The sequence below is a fragment of the Vicia villosa genome, linkage group LG2 (genome assembly GCF_029867415.1).
Source record: "Vicia villosa cultivar HV-30 ecotype Madison, WI linkage group LG2, Vvil1.0, whole genome shotgun sequence".
NCBI classification, from domain to species: domain Eukaryota; kingdom Viridiplantae; phylum Streptophyta; class Magnoliopsida; order Fabales; family Fabaceae; genus Vicia; species Vicia villosa.
In genome coordinates, this window is record NC_081181.1 from 123,310,995 (window position 1) to 123,329,892 (window position 18,898).

General features: G+C 34.8%; 1 long non-coding RNA gene and 4 other non-coding genes across 6 annotated transcripts; all 5 read right to left on the reverse strand.

Annotated features, from left to right (window-relative positions):
- Positions 1-4,685: 4,685 nt before the first annotated feature.
- Positions 4,686-15,481, reverse strand: LOC131651962 (uncharacterized). 2 transcript variants are annotated; one of them, XR_009298524.1, is made up of 3 exons: positions 15,138-15,481; positions 12,334-15,029; positions 4,686-9,506 (listed from the first exon to the last, which is right to left on the reverse strand). It is a non-coding gene; the product is annotated as an uncharacterized LOC131651962 (long non-coding RNA). The 2 variants fall into 2 exon arrangements; XR_009298525.1 differs by having other exon boundaries at positions 4,695-9,506; positions 9,600-15,029.
- Positions 9,786-9,946, reverse strand: LOC131654211 (U1 spliceosomal RNA). The gene has a single exon (XR_009299260.1). It is a non-coding gene; the product is annotated as a U1 spliceosomal RNA (small nuclear RNA).
- LOC131654223 (U4 spliceosomal RNA) lies at positions 11,092-11,243 on the reverse strand. The gene has a single exon (XR_009299271.1). It is a non-coding gene; the product is annotated as a U4 spliceosomal RNA (small nuclear RNA).
- On the reverse strand, positions 12,042-12,158 carry LOC131654251 (U5 spliceosomal RNA). Its single transcript, XR_009299296.1, has one exon. It is a non-coding gene; the product is annotated as a U5 spliceosomal RNA (small nuclear RNA).
- LOC131654260 (U5 spliceosomal RNA) lies at positions 14,083-14,199 on the reverse strand. The gene has a single exon (XR_009299305.1). It is a non-coding gene; the product is annotated as a U5 spliceosomal RNA (small nuclear RNA).
- Positions 15,482-18,898: the final 3,417 nt, after the last annotated feature.

Consider the following 18,898-nt stretch of genomic DNA (forward strand, 5'->3'; position numbering starts at 1 on the left):
TCTCTCTCTCTCTCTCTCTCTCTCTCTCTCTCTCTCTCTCTCTCTCTCTCTCTCTCTCTCTCTCTCTCTCTCTCTCTCTCTCTCTCTCTCTCTCTCTCTCTCTCTCTCTCTCTCGTTAGTATAAGTTATAGAAGGTGCAAAGGTAGAAATCCTCGTGAGAAACAAAAGGTGGAAATTCTTAGGATCTTATTCTTGAGGCTTATAGCCTTTTAGTGTTATCAAAGGGATTTATGAAACACTTAAAACACTCTGGTTTGCGTGATTCTTATATTGCGAGTCAGAGAGATGAAGAAACACTTGAGTAGAAAATATGATTTGTTATTGGAAACTCCAAAGACTATTTTCTTGTATCTCATATTTTAATCTCTTTTAACAATTCTTTGCAGTATAGTGAATCAGAGGGCTAATATTTCATGAGTTCTATCCTGTTATATTTTTATTACACTGAATTCATTTGGTTGGTTTCCATTGTTCTTTATCCTGACATGTTAAAATCTTAGTGTATTCAAATGTCATTTACACTTATTTTCACCATACGTGGCACCCACCATGAGACAAAGCGTTTAAGTTTAGAAGTGAGTGCAATGGGTTTTAAATGGGATATTGAGAAGTTTAGTAGAGTCTACAAATTAGGAATGTGGAAGGTGAAGATGAAATCAATAATAGTTCAACAAAGGTGTGTATAAGTATTGAAGAGAGAGACATTGATCCCTACAAGTCTTACACAAGCTGAGAAGACCAAGTTTTTGGATAAGGCCAAAAGTGCCATTATCATATGCCTCAGAGATAAGGTATTAAGAGACATAATAAAAAAATAAAACCATGGCTGAGATGTGGGTCAATCTTGAATAATTTCATATATTGCGTCTGAAGCAACAACTTTATTCTTTCCGTATGGTGGAGAATAAATCTATTGTGAAGCATGTGACATAATTTCACAAGATCATTGATGATTTTCAAAACATTAAGGTCAAAAATAAAAAACGAGGACAAGACTCTAGTCTTGTTAAACTCATTACCCAGATCCTTTAAGCAGTTTAAGGATGCACTCCTTGAAGTACAGATGACCATAAGATCAATAGAGTTATCAAAGTTGAAATATTTGAAGGTTAATGATAGTGGTGAAAGCTTAAGATTCTCAAGATTAAGGAGTGAGAGTGGAGGTAACTAAAAAGGGAAGAGATTCAAGTCAAAGTTTAAGTCCAAGTTTTTTTATAAGTCATAGTTTAAATGTTTCATTTGTAACAAAATTAGTCACTTCCAGAAGAATTATCCCAAAAGATAAATCAAGGGTGATTCTGTTCATATTGTGTTTGCCTCATGTGAAAATGGTTATGAAAATGTTGGTGCACTAGTGGTAACACGTTTGGAGATATAAATGAGTTGGATTATGAACTCAGGTTTATCTTATCACACGTGTCCAATGAAATAATATTTTAAAACTTTGGATCTGAAAGTAGACAGAGTCGTTCAACAAAGAAATAACAAGGCTTGCAAAGTTCATCCATATTGGTAGAATCAGACTAAAAATGTTTGATGAATGTGAGTTCCTTTTACGTAATGTGAGGTTTGTTCCTGAACTTAAGTGAATTTTTTTGTCCATAAACATGCTTGATGATATAGGCTACTACACTAGAATTGATTGCGGGGTTTTGAAAAATTCACATGGTGCACTAATAAAGGCTAAAGGGTGTGTGAGTTGTATATTTTGGATGGGTTATGTATTAGTATCTAGTCGAGGCATTCTTAATAAATATAAGTTGTGGCATTTGAGATTAGGCCACATCAGTGAAAAATGTTTAGTTGAACTTGCTAAACAAGGATTTCTATGGAGTGATAAATCAAATAAATTAGAATTTTATGATAATTGCATTATAGGCAAACAACACATGGTGAAGTCTGAGAGTGGTGTGCATGATTCTAGTAGATATTTTGAGTATGTTCACTCATATCAATGGGGTTTGACAAGTGTGCCAACTAATGGGGTGAATTATATTTCTTCTCTATTATTTATGATATCTCTAAAAGAGTATGGGTCAACATTATGAAAAGTAAAAGTGACACATTTGAAAATTTTATTGAATGGTATCTTCTTATAGTAAATCAGTTAGAAAGTAAACGAAACTTATTAAGAACTAATAATGGCGTATAGTTTGTGTTATAGAATTGTAATGATTTTTGCAAGAAACATTGTATTAAGAGGCATGAAATCGTTGTCAGCACACTTTAACAAAATGGCTTAGCAAAACACATGAGTAGAACAATTTTGGAGAGTGGGGTGATGAAATTATTTCAAACTATTTTTTTAAATAAAATTTTGTTGTTTTTTTTTTTACTATTAATGTATTCTTGTTTGAAGGTTTTTAATAGACATTTTGAAGATTCATGAAATGGACCAAACCAAGTCGAAATCATCATAACTTGACAAATTTCATAGTATTTTATTGTGGAAGTTACGATGGTGGAGAAAGAAGAGGAATGGAACACAATGAAAAGAAGATAATCATAAGAAATAGAGCACATGTGCACGCCAACTTGCATAACGGTGCTATCCAGTGCAAAATAGCCAAAGTAACGCGCTCTCAAGATCAGTGACGTAATCCAAATAATATTCCATAATTGCGAATCTAAATAAACATATGGTTGTGGCAGAGTTAAGTTGGGGTGCGACACGATTTTACGAATCGAGAACCTTATCTAGAAATAGAAAAAAAACGTGTTTAATCATTAAGGTATATTTTTGTATCAAGGGGGAGGAAAGCTAAGGCTACCATTAGAGGATCATCCCTAATCATTATAAGTTTTTATTTTTGTTTTTCTATTATTTAAGCCATGAATCCCTTAATGATGAGTGACTAGTTCTCTTAGATTATGTTCTTTTTAGACGATTTTACCCTAAACATATGATATATGTAATTCTTCATGATTGTATCTGTAATGAATTTGTGTTTTATAATTATAATTTTATCTGAGTTTAATGTTTTCTCCTGTCTATGAAATTGGGAGAATTGATTTAGATTGCAACAGAGACCTAACAAAGAATTGCACATATGATTAGTAAAACTATGAAATTGTAATGATAGTTCGTATTGCGACTGGAATTGTCTCAGTCATTAGTCTAGTTTTATGTGCTATAAAACGTTCACCAGTGGAAATTAAAGACCTCCAATATCTTAGAAGTTGCTTCTAGTGAAGCGGGTATCTTTGCAATTGAAGACTCCCAATATCTGGGAGGTTGCAAGGTTGTAAAGCCACATTTTGTAAAATAGACTTTTTATTTATGTGCCATAAATCCTTTGAAGTTGCTTCTAGCAAATAAGATATCCTTGCAATTGAAGACTTCAAGTATTTGGGAGGTTGCAAGGTTGTAAAAACATGTTTTGTAAAAGGTCATAATTAACATAAGTCATTATAACTCGAGTCATGGGATTTTATCACGTCTAGGGATAAATCATTTGAAAGGAGAACTTAATTGTTTTTATAATTACATATGTTCACCTTTAGTTAACTTTTAGTCTTACAATTTAACACACAAACCAATCAATTATGCTATATGCACTCCCTATTATTGTTACGAACTTACTGTGTTGTATTCACATGTACAACTGCCTTGTTCTTGTTTGAACTTAACACAATCTTCATGGATACAATAACTTTACTTGTCATATAATGGTTTTTGTTAGCACAAAGAGTTTATATGGTAAAACTATTGCTACAACTTAATTGATTAACAGGTGTCCATCGACGGGAATAAACTTTGAGACGCCTATGAAATTTTAGAGTAGAAAACTGATAGACTACTCAAATTTTAAATATTTTCATAGATTTTATGTTTGTTCATACCATACAAGACAAACTTGATGGTAGAGTTTTGAACCGTTGGTTATCTTGAAGATGTGAAAGGTTACAAACTATGGAAGATAGATCCTAGAGGATCCAAAATGATCATAAGCAGATATGTTACTTTTGATGAAACCCTATTCAGGATGAAATGAAAAAATATCGAGGTTAAAGAATACAAAACTATGGTAGAAGAGACTCAGTCTGAGGTGGAGGTTCCTACTAATGAGACTAACGAAGAGGAGTTAGTTGAGAGTCATGTTTCTATTATTATTGAAGGGAAACTTACAGTGTCTCCTAATTATCAGTTGGCTCGTGATTAGGGGTGATCGTATCCGAACCAATCCAAAAGGAAAACCGCAAACCGAACCAATCCAAACCGCAAAAACCGCGTTTGGTTTGGATGGTTTTGGATAATTTTTGGGCCGGACCGCACGGTTCGGTTCGGTTTGCGGTTTTCATTTCACAAAACCAAACCAAACCGAACCGAACCGCATATTTAACTAAACTTTTGAATTTCTATAATTAATTTATTATATATCCAATCCAATTGCAATACTGTACACTCACGTCCCGTGACTCACTATTCCTTCATTCTTCCTTCCTATTCAACATTTCAACTTCATTCTCTGATTTCTCTCTCACTCATTCTAGAGAAGCATTTGGTGTATATGTAGTACTCATAATATTTAGTCCTGAAGTTGTAATGTTGTATTAATATTTAGAACTGAAGTCATCTGATAATTGTATATGTAGTATGTAGTTTATTAGTTAGTATGTAGTTTATTAGTATGAAAAACTATATATAGTATGTACTATGTAGTATGAATAACTGAAGTTATATTAGTAATTTAGTATGTAGTATATGTAAAATACATAGTATGGTACTGTAAAATACATGAAACACTTATATGGTAGTAATTTTTGTGTAAAATACATGTATGGAGGAATGAATTATTTTGGTGTAATTAGTATGAAAAACTTATTTTTAATGGTACTGTAATATATGTAATATATGTATGGAAGAATGAATTATTTTCCTTTTTTTATTTCAGTACATTTTTATTTTATGGTGTAAACCGCAGCCCACCGAACCGATCCTAACCGCATTGGTTTGGTTTGGTTTGGTTTGGATGACTTTTTAAAAATTAACCGAACCAAACCGAACCGCATGCATTTTTATCTCGCGGTTAGGATGACTTTTATGCTCAAAACCGAACCAAACCGCACCGCGAACACCCCTACTCGTGATAGAGTTAGGAGTGAGATTGTACCACTTCGTATGTATAATTATGTTGATCTTATTTGTTATGCTTTGATGTGGCTGAAGGATTGCAAGATTTAAAACCAAAAACCTTCAAAGAAGCATTCAAAAGCAAAAATAGTCAAAGAGGGTTGATGGCAATAAATGATGAGATGAATTCATTGCTGAAGAACCATACTTGTGAGACTACCTAAGAAACAAAGAATGGTTTGAGAACCCTACTTGGGAGCTTGATGAAGAAATGTATTTGTAAATCAAAGGTTTTTTAGTGGTAGCGTGAGCTCTACCATCATTTGAATCCAACAACATCATTTTAATAGAAAAACAAGAGGCATGGCGATTAAAATTTGAAAGTTTCTAAAGACGAATAACCTTTGCTTTAATGTTCCATGAATTTTTGTTTGAAGAAATTACAAAAGTTCCGCCATACTGACTAAAAATTCTTTGTTATTAATCTAGATGAATTACACCTCAATCTTCTAGTAGACCAACATAAGTGACCGCTTGAGCAAAAGCGTCGCCACAAAGTGGACTTGATACATCAGTGGCTTAAAGGGATCATTGTAGGAGAAGATGGGGTTACATACTATATGGACCATAACTGAGGCATCCAATTTAGCTTTGAAGGTAGAGTTGATGGAGAAATTCCTATGAAATTTCTCGACTTTTAGAAGGCACTCACCCCATAATAACTTTGAATTAGCAAGTGATAAGAAAAAGAGTTCAACACCTCGGGATTTGAACCTTGGGAATAAGGGGGCTAGCAGATCTAGCGGTGTGCATTAGGGTAAAGCATCAATCCAGAGGCAGAATAATCCATATGCTAAACCCACTGGAGACACGTGTTATCATTGTAATGGAAGAGGCTATAGATCGAATGTTTGTCCAACAAGGAGAGTCGTCGTTGTTATGGGAGAAAGGGAGGAATATGAGGAAAGAGAAGATCCTGCAGTTCAGAATAATGAATATGTCGAGATTGAGTTTGCCGAAGAATAATCTGACGAGAGGGTAAATTTTGTGTTGCCGACAATTTTACTAGCATACAAAGATGAAGGACATCACAAGAATTTGCTCAAAACACATTGTTCTATCAAGAATAAAGTGTGTAATCTAATCGTGGATAATGGCAGCACGAAGAATCTGGTGTCGCGGAAATTTGTAGATTATTTAAATTTATCCACATAACCCCATGAGAAGGTATACACCTTTGGTTGAGTAAGCAAGGGCTCCCAAGTTCGAGTAACACTGGCGTGTAGAGTCTCTGTCTCCATCGAAAAGCATTAAAGAGAAGAAGTACTTTGTGATGTTCTTGATATGGATGTTTGTCATATTTTACTTGGTTGACCTAAGAAGTTTGATAATGATGTCACTTATCAAGGGCTAGATAACATGGTGATGTTTACATGGGGCACACATAAAATTGATATGGCTCATGTTTTGCACTTTAATAAGAATCCAAGAGGAGAGAAGTCTAGTTTCTTGGTGGTGATGTAGAGTCAAAAAGAGCTTGATGAGGTTGTAAAAGAAACTTAACGTTTTTGTCCGGTGGTGATAAAAGGGTTGAGGAATGTTGTAAAGGAGGAAACAATGATTCCAGAAGAAGTGCTAGAGATCCTTGAGGATTTCAAGGAGTTGACTGCAAAGGAATTACCAAACAATTTGTCTCCCATATGAGATATTCAACATCAGATTGACCTCATCCAAGGATTGGAGTACTTGTGATCGGGAATTTTATGCAATCTTTAGAGCTCTACGCTAGTTGGAACATTATTTGGTTAATAAGGAGTTCATTTATTCATAGACCATCAAGATTTGAAGTTTCTTCGTAGCCAAAAGGTGATAAACAAGATGCATGCTCGGTGGGTGAGTTTTCTGCGGATTTTTTTATTATTATTCAACATAAGTCGATGGCTCTTAACAAGGTACATGATGCATTGAGTATGAGGATTTTCTTGCTAATTATCTTAGCGTAAGAAATAGTAGGATTTGAGTGCCTGAAAGAGTTTTATGAAAATGATGTTGAGTTCAAGGAGTTATGACCCAAATGTAATGGATAACATCCTTGTGCAGATTTTCACATTTGAAATGGCTATCTTTTTAAAGAGGATCGTCTATGCATTCCTTGCTCATCTTTAAGAGAGAAGTTAATTCGAGATCTACATGGTGGTGGTCTTAGTAGTCATCAGGGTAGAGACAAAGCCATTGCTAGTCTAAAAGAGAGGTATTATTGGCCACACTTGAGGAAGAACGTTGGTGCTATAGTCAGAAGGTGTTATACTTGTCACGTTTATAAAGGACAATCTCAAAATACTGGTCTTTATATGCCTTTACCTATTCCTGATGATATTTGGCAAGATTTTACCATTGATTTTGTGTTGGGCTTTCCTCAAACACATTGAGGTGTAGATTGTGTTTGTGGTAGTAAACAGATTCTTCAAAATGATACGTTTCATTCTTGTAAGAAGATTACTAGTGCTTCCAAAATAGCCAAATTGTTTTTCAGGAAGGTTGTGTCTTCATAGGGTTCCTACATCCATTATTTCAGACAAGGACGCCAAATTTCCCAGTCATCTTTGGATAATCTTCATGAGGTAACCAACAAAAATTTGGAAAATATGATTTCGGAGTGTTTGAGGTGACAGGCGAAACGGTGGGATTTAGTTTTGCCTCAGGTCGAATTTGCTTACAGCAGCATTGTGCATTCAGCTACATGGAAATCACCATTCTCTCTGGTCTATACTTTTGTTCCTAAGCATGTGGTTGATTTGGTAAAGTTTCCTAAGGTGCCTGGAGTTAGTTCGACAGCTAAGAATATGGCCGAAGAAATGGTAGTTGTTAAAGAAGTTGTCAAGGCAAATTTAGAGGCTAGTGGACAGAAAAATAAAGCAGTTACTGACAAACACAAGAGAGTCAAAGTTTTCAATGTAGGAGACTATGTGATGGTGTTTCTGCGCAAAAAGAGAGGTTTTGGGTTGGTACTTACAACATGTTGTAGCCACGTAAAGGTGGCTCGTTCAAAGTGACCGGGAAGATCAATGATAATGCTTATGTGGTAACTCTCCTAGAGTTCATGAATATGTCCAATACTTTCAATGTTGCTGACATTCACGAATATCATGCAGGCGAGATTCTTTATCAAGAGAACTCGGGGTCGAGTTCTTTAGAGGTGGAGGAGACTGATGCAGGAAGGCTGAATGCGCATATCGAAGAGGAAGTCGCGCGTCGGATAGGTTCCACAAGAATTGTGCAAGTTTGGTGTCCGATATCAGAATAATTATTATTATACCTTTTCGGATAGGAAATCGGCTAATGAGTCCAGTTGACAGTATGGCCGTGACCTACGGTCTTTTTAAGTCATTCAAATTTGTTTCAGGCTCAAATTTAGCATTTTACTATTTTTCACGTTTTGTTTTATTTATTTATAGCATTTTACTATTTTTCACGTTTTATTTTATTTATTTAATTCTCTTTTGGATTAAATGTCCGTTATGATTTCTTTGTTTTTTCTGTATTTAAAGACCTTTGGTGGCGTAGTCTTAAAGATTTTCTTTCATTATAATAAAATTTAGAGTTTCCTTCTTTCTGGTGGATTTCAGCTTTATCTGATCATTTTGTCGCTTGCAAACTTGTGTTTTGTTCTAGGATTAGCACTTGATTTAGCCATTGAAACGGGACCATTAGAAGAAACATGACACTTTAAGGTTGGAAAGTGACATGTATTAAAATTGACTCTATGGATGTGTATAATATAGTGATGGCACCTTTTCTAGTGCATCTACTAAATCTATTTTTACTTCTGTTATTTGTTTACATCTGTGTTATCCGTCAAGTCTAACACTCTGAAACATGCTACCTTAAGATGATCTGTCGGTCTAACACTCTTTGAAACATGTTACCATAAGAATTTTCTTACAAAAACGTAAGTGGTTGGAAAAGTAGCTACCAACGAATATTTCCTCTAACCCTGCAGTTATCTATCAGTACTATATAAAAGAGTAGATGCAACACAAACAATTTTTCTTCAAAATGCAAAGAGATCTTACTAACGCTAAAGAACAAGATGTGCCAACAAAAGAGGCATGAGACTAATACATTGCACACAATATTTGCACTACAATACCCATTCATGTGCAATGAAAAATCTATGCTAACTTTATCCCAAAACTATCACCTAAGCTACATCAATGATGCAAAAACTCAGTTTGATGAGATATTTATTTATATAACTTAGAATTTTCATCGAGTAGCATACTTTGCGACTATATCAAAGTCCCCAATTTGCTAAAGAAATATGTTCATAACTCCACATTAACCTCCAATATACTGTTGCCTTTTAAATTTGATGAAATCTCCATTTGTGGACTGAAGTAATGCAGATGAAAAAGAGCATTCCTACATGGTCCTGAACATTTAGTATGAAAAGGACTCAGTAGTATTGACAAACCATGTTTTTTCCTTTAAAAAAACTTAACAGAACAAGAGATCATGACTATACCTTACAAAAAAAATAAAATTGTAACTGAATAGGGAGGGGATCATCCTTAAATTTCCTTAAAAAAAACTTACAAAACACGAGATCAAGATTACACCTTCCAAATGAACAAAAATTGAAACTCCTTCCAAAAGAACAAAAATTGAAACTGACCTCCTACCAAAAGAACAAACATTGAAACTGAATAGGGAGGGGGCTGCGCGAACGCAAGCCCCCACAGCAACAAATTATGATGTAGGCTCCACCACTTGGGTAGACCTTAGGCTAGCACCCCTCCTAAGTGCAATGGAGGTCACTTGCCTAGGCCATGGGCCTTCTTGATCACCCATTGACCCCATCCAGGTAAGTATGTTGCAACGGATCACACACTTCTCTTTTATAATTGAGGATCCATACTATTCACTCTGACAATTCCGATGTGGGACTAAGATAACATAACACTAATTCATTCTAAAGAGGGAAAGGAAAAGAAGACCATTTAAGTGTCCGTGTCGGCATTCTTTTTGTGAAAGATAATAATAATATAAATCTAAACTATGACCTATTTATTCCCCAAACTTAGTGTTGGAGTTGTATTTATAGTCTATATTCACTTAATAGATCAACATGTTACACACCAAATCACATTACGATTCAAATAGATGAACTATTTATAATATTGCAGTCGTGGAATCTCATAAGTGAATGTATGCAATCTTTTGTTCCATGATCTCCTCATTTTTCCTTTATCCTGTTTTTTTAGAACAGTTATTTAACTGAGATGAAATCTTTGCTGAGCCTGACCTATAGCACATTTTCTCTTGCACATTTCAAAATGATGACCAATACATTTGCAAAAACTACAATAGTTAGGCAAATTCTCTTATTCCAACTCCACAATCTTTCATATCAATCATCTTACCGTCATTCGTGTTGGATTTTTTCCTTAAACGAAAAGGTTCTCGTCTCTAAAAATCACTTCGCAAGAGTCTCCAAACCGTCATTCGTGTTGTACACGAGACTGACGTCGATGCCTTTGAACACGACAGTGGTGCTACTGACCACATATGCTCTACTTTAGACATGTTTTCTACATGTAAGTGGATACACTCAATACCAGGTTAAATTACCTGATGATAATAAGGCCATTGCAGAATTTTCTATTGAAGTGCATCTCACTAACTCTATTGTCTTAATAAATGTTTCTGCATCAAAATTGGCAAGAGATTCTTATAGCTATGGTCTATTTGCAGCTTGGGGATGTCTTCTTCAATGAAACAAGTTTCTATTGAAAAATTGCAAAAGAATTTTATAACAAAAACCCAAGTGGTTGACAAAGTAACTTCAAACAAATATTTTCCCTAACATCATCATGCATAAATATCAAGAACTACCATAGCCTTTCATATGTTAAGGTAGAAACTCTGTTGTGTGGATTGCAAAACACCACTTTAATTCTTTTGTATTTACTTTTAACAAACTTACGAGAGGTATAAAATTTGAACTAAAATTGTAGGACTTTACCCCAAAGGGGAGTCCTTCCAGAAATTCTCAAAGGCTTGAGTTGAACCCAAGCCTAAGAGGGGGTTTGGAAATAGTTTTCAACCAGCAATAGACGCGCCTCGGTTAGAACCTCACTAGCTGCGTCATTGCCCCAAGCGCAAAGATAGTTTTGTCATACATTAAACTTCATTTTATATATAACTTCAAAATCATCTCATTTCTCTCATCAGCAGTGTGGGACTAGGAAATTTTACCATGAAGTCTTCACTCATCATTCTTTTCCATAAATAAACAAATCTAACAACTAAAACAACCGCAAAGAATTAATAAAGTTGAGAAAAAGAGATGTAACTGGTTCAAAAACTAAGACAAGAAAATATTACAGTAGTAAAATAGCCCAGTCACCAAACCAGTACCAAAGTTCTTGAAATTTACTTCCTTCTAATAATTCATCTACAAGATGATGACAAGAGTTCATATGGGGTATTAAATGGTGAGTTAGATTATGTTTGCAATTTTCATTCAATACAGTATTCAGAGAAGGAGTGAAAAAACTACAAAATAGTGTGAATCAGGCCATGAAAATGAGAAAGATGTCTTAGCTCAACAAAATGTAGACATCTAAATTTGTCTTAAAGCCATGAAAGATGAGAAAGGAGGGGAAGCTGTTGCCTCACAGTGTGAATCAGGCTTCTACAATGACCTCAACACAAGGTATCAAATCAGTTTGGTAAAGATGTTTCGTTTTATTTGTTTGTTCATTCTTCTACCTTAACCATCTCAATCCACTAAATAATCCTCTTATACCTTACCCAACTCAATCCACTAAATAATCCTTAAACAATCGCATTTCATTTGTGGGTGTTGAAAGAACCACTTATATCTAGAGTAAAAATTATCCCAATTAGAGATACAAGAAAATGTAGTGATAAAAAAAGACACAATCTTATACTAAAATTGCAGAGCCCTTAACGAAGAGGACTCTTCCAAAAACTAGCGTATGCCGCTAATTGTGACGCTGACACGGTATTCTTTAGTAAAAGGCGAAAGAATAGTTCGCTATGTCATCATCACACGGCTCCGTAATTGAAAATGTAAGAGGTCCTTGCATTTTATATGTAAACACTATAGTTTCTTTTATGCAGTAGACGATGTGGGACTTCAGTCTGATACCCACTACCTTTAAATACAAAAGTATCCCAAATCTAGCAGAATTGAATTTCAATGCAAATACAGCACATGAATAATAACTCACCTTTCAACCGAGGAGCTGTATGACCCAATGATCTGTTCCATCTTTTGTTTTAAGTGAGTCTTTACAGACCTCACCATTTTCATGATCAAAACCTACCATGGCTATAGCATACAAAACAATCCTGTAGAAGACAAAAGAGGATTCACCTTAGTGTTATGCATGCACTGTAAGTAAACTGTTAGGCTTAACATATTTCATTCAAAAACACCAATGAAAAACTATAGTACTCTTCATTGCAGAGCCCCCACCAAATTGTTAAAGCATATCAAGTATACAAACTGAGCTAACTTCCAAACATCATATTTCACCTGAGAGTATTAAAAGAAACAGTTTCTCTGGAAAGGAGACAGCTAATAGAATTTAAAAACTAGTTGTACATCACTTCACAAATTTCAAAACAGTCTCTTACACTATCCCATTTGTGTAAAATCACACATGCTTGGTCATATGATTATGATTTTCAAAGCACGTCACAAAATATCATGCTAGAAGCCATAAATTTCAACAACATTCAAAATAATATCTCCCCTTTGCAATTGTGAATATACCAAACTCCAGAACACCAGTAATTAACAGATAACAAATCATTATCATCCAATTAATCAAGTCAGCAATGGTCTATGAAGATACACCTTATTTTGTATTAGTAAAAAAGAGCACGGACAAAATTAAATTTCCTATGCCTCTGAGGTCCTAAAGGACGACCTCGGGGACGTAATGACCAAGTACAAAAAGCACCAGAAAATATAGTTTCGTTAAAAACATGCATTAGAGATGAGAGACAAAATAGCTTGGATGAATTGACATTAAAGATCTGCATCTGATTGTTAATGCCGCTGATGGCAGAAGATTGAATCAGGGATCTAGTCGAAATTTTGGTTGATCTCATCGAGAGAAAATTCTAAGATGTGTTCATACATGGTGGATGTTTTCTACAAAAAATCACGGCTTTCCGACCAGCTTTCAATTCAGAAATCCTACACGGTTGAAGTAGATAATTTAGAAGCAAATGCACTTGGGGATGCTGAACAGAAACAAATTGAAAATCTTACTGTAGAGGAATACTGAGCATTAATGGCAATGCTTAAGTCCAACAGATTGAAAGGAGGAGCAGATGTTGCCTCACACGGTGTGGATCCGGCTTGTACAGTGAAAGTGAGCTCCACACAATGTATCAAATCTGTTCCGTACTGTTCTGTAGTCAGAAAATTAGATTTATGAATTTTTTATAATGGTCCTAATGACCACATATGCTCTACTTTAGACATGCTTTCTACATATAATAGTATAAATTCAATACTGGTTACATTACCCAGGTGGTAAAAAGGCCATTGCAGAATTTTCTAATGAAGTGCATATCACTGACTCTATTATATTAAAATTGATGTTTTATACCTGCCATTGTTTAGTTTCAACTTGGTTTCAGTATCAAAATTGGAAGGAGAATCGTCTTGCTATTAGGGTTCGTCTTGCTATTAGGGTTCATCGGCATATGGGTTCATCGCGATTTTTCGATCATGTTTTCCAATCGGCGACTCAATATAACATCATTTGCAGATAAGTTCGCATTAGAGAGTAAGTCAACATTGAGGGACAAGTATGAGGTTAATGTTTTTTATAATACTACAAAATGGAACTCATTGTGATGCTTGTTCCCTATTAACTTTAAATTTTAGTCATGCATAATAAAAATAGCGAGACATACCAAAAATCAAGACATCCAAACAGAAACTTAAACTAAAATTGCAGAGTTTTCAACGAAGAGGGCTCTTCCAAAAACTAGCGTATGCCGCTAATAGTGACACTAACACGGTATTCTTTAGTAAAAGGAGAAAGAATAGTTTGCCATGTCATCATCACACGGCTCCGTAAGTTGCATAGATAGAGGTCCTTTCATTTTATATTTGAACAGATTAATTTCTTTTACGCATTAAACGATGTGAGACTTTAGTCAGATACCTACTTGACCTCTACAATGAATAAACATCTAAAGCCCGTCACTGGAAAGTCTTTGGAACAAAGACAGCGCTGATAGAATCGTGAAAGACGATGGGTCTAGGATAAGCTGACGGCTATATAAATCCTGACCTGAAGCTAAACTAACACCTTTATATGATCCAATATAGTACAGCATTCGTCCAAACATTGACATGAAAATAGCAGGGACGGATCAGTTTCATCTTTTGACCCAAAACATATATTGTTCTGATGACAACAATCAGCACAAAGACAGTGGCTTCACTAAATTTAATAACTAAAAAACCAATCTAACAACAATTGAAAATCTCAACATGACAACTTAAACTTGGTTTAAGAAATGCATTTGCTACTGCTAACTACCACTGAATTAGAAAGAAAAAAAAAAAGGTACTTTAGAAACATATTTACAATGTCACCTGTAAAATCTTACCAACCATGAAAAGCTCAAAGTGGGCCCTAGCTTGTTGAAATTGTAACACCACCAGAGCTGCTTTGATTGGTAAATAGATTCCAAAGCGAGAGTTACATAAAAAAAACAATGATAGTATTACTTGAACATGACCTGTTCTATAGGCTCTTACTACTCCGGGTCCTTGGATTCTAAGGAGACAAGAACATAAGACTGTTGGATTCTAAGTTTTTATGACAAAGCTTTGTTTGTGATTTAGTGTCCTTTGCTTCCCACTCACATAGATAACTTGCTTCCTTCTTCAAACCTTAACAAAACCATACATCATCAAGTACAAACTTTTATAATAAACTCAGCAAAACAAACAGAAGGAAAGAAAAAAGTTGATTTTTATGAGAAAGTAAATATTGCTTACTTCCCAAAGATCAGAACATGGAAGATCATCATCGTTCTCTGTAAAACCTTGCATGCTAAACCCTAGGTCCACTCCCTCTCCACAAATAACTTGATTGGTTTCAGTGTTCAGAAGCATAGCAAATAAATCCATGCTCCATATCAAAAACATATACAAATTTCCATTAGAAAACCGAAACGTTAAGGTGCTTTTACATTCTTTTTTTTCTTCTTCTTCTTCTTCTTCTTCTTCCGGTTTTTGGTTTGGTGAAGGGTTTTTTTTTCAGTTTGTGGAGATGCCTCTTAATGTACAAGGGTAGCATCTGATTTAACATTGTGACACGTTTTTTGGTCATAATATTGAGAGAAAATATATGAGTGTTGAAAGACAGAAAGAAGCTAGAAAAGAAAAAGAAGAGACTAATATAGTAGTAATTGTTTTTAAAAAATAAAATTATCTTTAAACAATTTAATAAACTTTATGTTAATTTATATTAATTTAATAAACTTTTTATTTTTTTATTATTTATATTGATTTATTATAAAGTAATTTATTTTCTATTACTAGTATAATTTACATACATTTGATATTTGATATTGACCAAATGATTTACCTCTTGTTTTGAGAAGGGATAAAAAATGTATTTCTCTCTATATAGATATTGAGCAAATGATTTACCTCTTGTTTTGAGAAGGGATAAAAATGTATTTCTCTCTATATAAATGAGATCACGTGTATCGAGACTCAAGAAGCAAGTTAGAAGGGGTACAAGAAGTGAAACATGAAATTTTTATGCACTTTTCTAACTTGTTTAGAGACAATAAAATTCGTAGAATGTTCCTAAGGGATATCAAGTATAAGAGGAATGAAGTAGAAGGCAACGCTTACCTAACAAATGTTTTTTCAGAAGATGAGATTCAAGGGCAATGTGAGATTGTGACAGCTCCAAGAGTCTTAGTATGGGGAGTGTTAATTTTTGGTTCATCAAAGAATTTTGGGATGTGTTAAAATGTGACTTCCTTAGGTTCATTGGGGAATTCCATTCAAATGGAAGGTTGGTATGAATAGCTCCTTCATAACTCTAATTCTGAAGTTTGAGAATATGACCAAGTTGAACAACTTCAAGCCAATTTTGTTAATCGGAAGCATGTATAAGGTTCTTGCCAAATTGCTTGCAAATAGATTGAAGGTTATAATTCCTAAGGTTATCTCTGAAACTCAATTTTTTTTTCTCGAGGGCCGTCAAACGTTGGATTGCATCCTTATAGAAAATAAAGTAGTACTTGATGCTAAAAGAAGAGGTAAAGAATTAGTGATATTTAAAGCTGATTTTGAAAAGGAATTTGATTTGGTGGATTGGAATTTTCTTGGTTTTAATGAAAAATGTTGAGCCTGGATTTATCAGTGTTTGCATTCTGTGTCATTCTCAGTTCTGGTAATGGTAGTCCCACCAAAGAGTTTTTGGTTGGGAGAGGACTAAGGCAAAGTGATCCATTGTTCCCACTTTTATTCCTATTGGTAGATGAAGGTTTCAATCTAATGGTGTTGAAAAGTGTTCAATTGAATTGGTTTGAAGGATACATTGTCGGGAATGAGGAGGTAAGTGAGTCACATATCCAATATGCAGATGATACAATCGTAATGAGGGAAAGAAGTTGGAAGAATATTTGGCCGATAAAAGCATCTCTTCAATTATTCGAAATGGTATTTGGTGTTAAAGTAAATTTTCATAAAATTTCATTAATAGGAGTAAACATTCAACAATTTTGGTTGAAGGAAGCAACAATGGTGTTAAATTGTAGATTTGGTGCAACACCTTTCAAATACTTGGGGCTTCCCGTTGGTAACAATCATCAGAGGTTGGTTGAATGAAATTCGACTATCGACATAGTTAGGAACAGGCTGACTTCGTGGAACAATAATTACCTTTCAATTAGTGGTCGTATTATTCTCTTGAAATCCATCTTGTTTGCTCTGCTAGTATACTATCTCTTATTCTTCAAGGCTCCAACATGTATTGTCTATAAACTATAGTCTATTTTCAAAAAGTTTTTATGGGGTGGGTGGAGCCGTAAGTAGAAAAATCAATTGGTTCAGTGGGACAAGGTGTGTAGAGATAAGAAAGAAATGGGGCAAGGTTTAAAAAAACATCAGGACCTTCAATTTAGCTTTATTAGGCGAAGTGGAGACTCCTTGTAACACCCCATATTTTCTAAGTTTAATTTAATTGTAAATTAAATTATTAATTAGAATTATTTTGGTATTTGGTTGAATTATATGGAAAATGATGAGATATTGGCATTTGGGCCTAGAGTGGTGATTAGCAGAAGAGGGGGTGTTGACTAAGCAAGCCCATTATAATATTTTATTTTATTTTTCATAAAATAAGGAATTTGGGAAAAAGAGGAAGCAGAAGCAGGAACTGAGTCTGAAGAAAGGAGAACACGTGAAAGTGAGAAGAGCCAAAGGGGAAGAGAACCTTCGAAGTTTCGACTCTGAGGTAAGGGGGGATTCTTCGGGTTAGTATTCCTTATGTGATTGTAGGTAGTATGATTGATTAGGATTGTTATCTAGTTCAATCGTACGTGTCGGGTTTGGGATTTATGTTAGGTTTTGATGAATTGTATGAATTACATGGTTTTGTTGATATTCATATTATATGTGTTAATATTTGTATAAAACTTGTCTGAAATATGTTATGATGTGCAAACTGATGGTAATTGTGTGCTATGTTCGTATGTACCTGAAATTGGGGTTATGGGATAGGGTAAAAGCTGTCAAAATGGTGATTTTGCTGTGCAGGTACGTAGGAACCGGTTCCCATGTGGGACGAACCGGTTCCCCCTTGTAAAAACAGAGAAATATGGATTCTGGGCAGCTGGGAACCGGTTCCCATGTAGGGACAACCCGGTTCCCCATAGTAAAAATCAGAGACGTGATTTTGGATACAGCCAGGAACCGGTTCCCACGTAGGGACAACCCCGTTCCTGCAGCATTTTTCTAAAAATGTTTTATCTTTGAAAACTTTTGATCTGAGTATCCGATTTATGTGCCGTTTTTGGCGTTGCGAAGCTAATGAGATGCTTTATCTGATGAATTGATAAAATGGGCAATAGCCAAATTTACTTTTTAAACTCGATTTAATGATTAATGAATTGAAAGATAGTATATGTATATGTGCTTATATATATGACTATTGATGCATGTATTTGTGTTGGTGATGAGATTGTGATATCCATTGAGTGATATTAGTATATAACATGTCGTAGATGATATATGTTTTGTGATTATGCTGTCGGGTTGTTTGATAATTTAGTACATTGTGTGCAATGATGATAAATGTAACGATGTATAATCGTGGTGATGATTGATGATTTATGAATGTTAATATGCTGTTAATATTAACATGTGGATTATGGTGAATGTATGCGTGTGATATATTTGTATGAATGCTAAACTTATGCATGCTTATCGGTGATGATTTGGTGATGATAATGAGACGATGTGTTACATCGGATTTGGTGATGTTGTAAGCATGTTATATGTTGCATTCATTGGCATACTTTTTCGGTGATGGATCCCGGTGATGAAATGGATCAAATTGGTGGGCATAATTCCCATTGTGTGGAATTTGTGCTGGTTAAAACTGTATCTCGGTGATGAAAAGATCAGTTGGATGGGTTTATCCCATGGATTGGTACCACATGCATAGTGTCAGTTGAATCATATGCATTGGTTATAACATGATTGGATGAAATCCAGTGTTACGCCTTGGTGTGTTT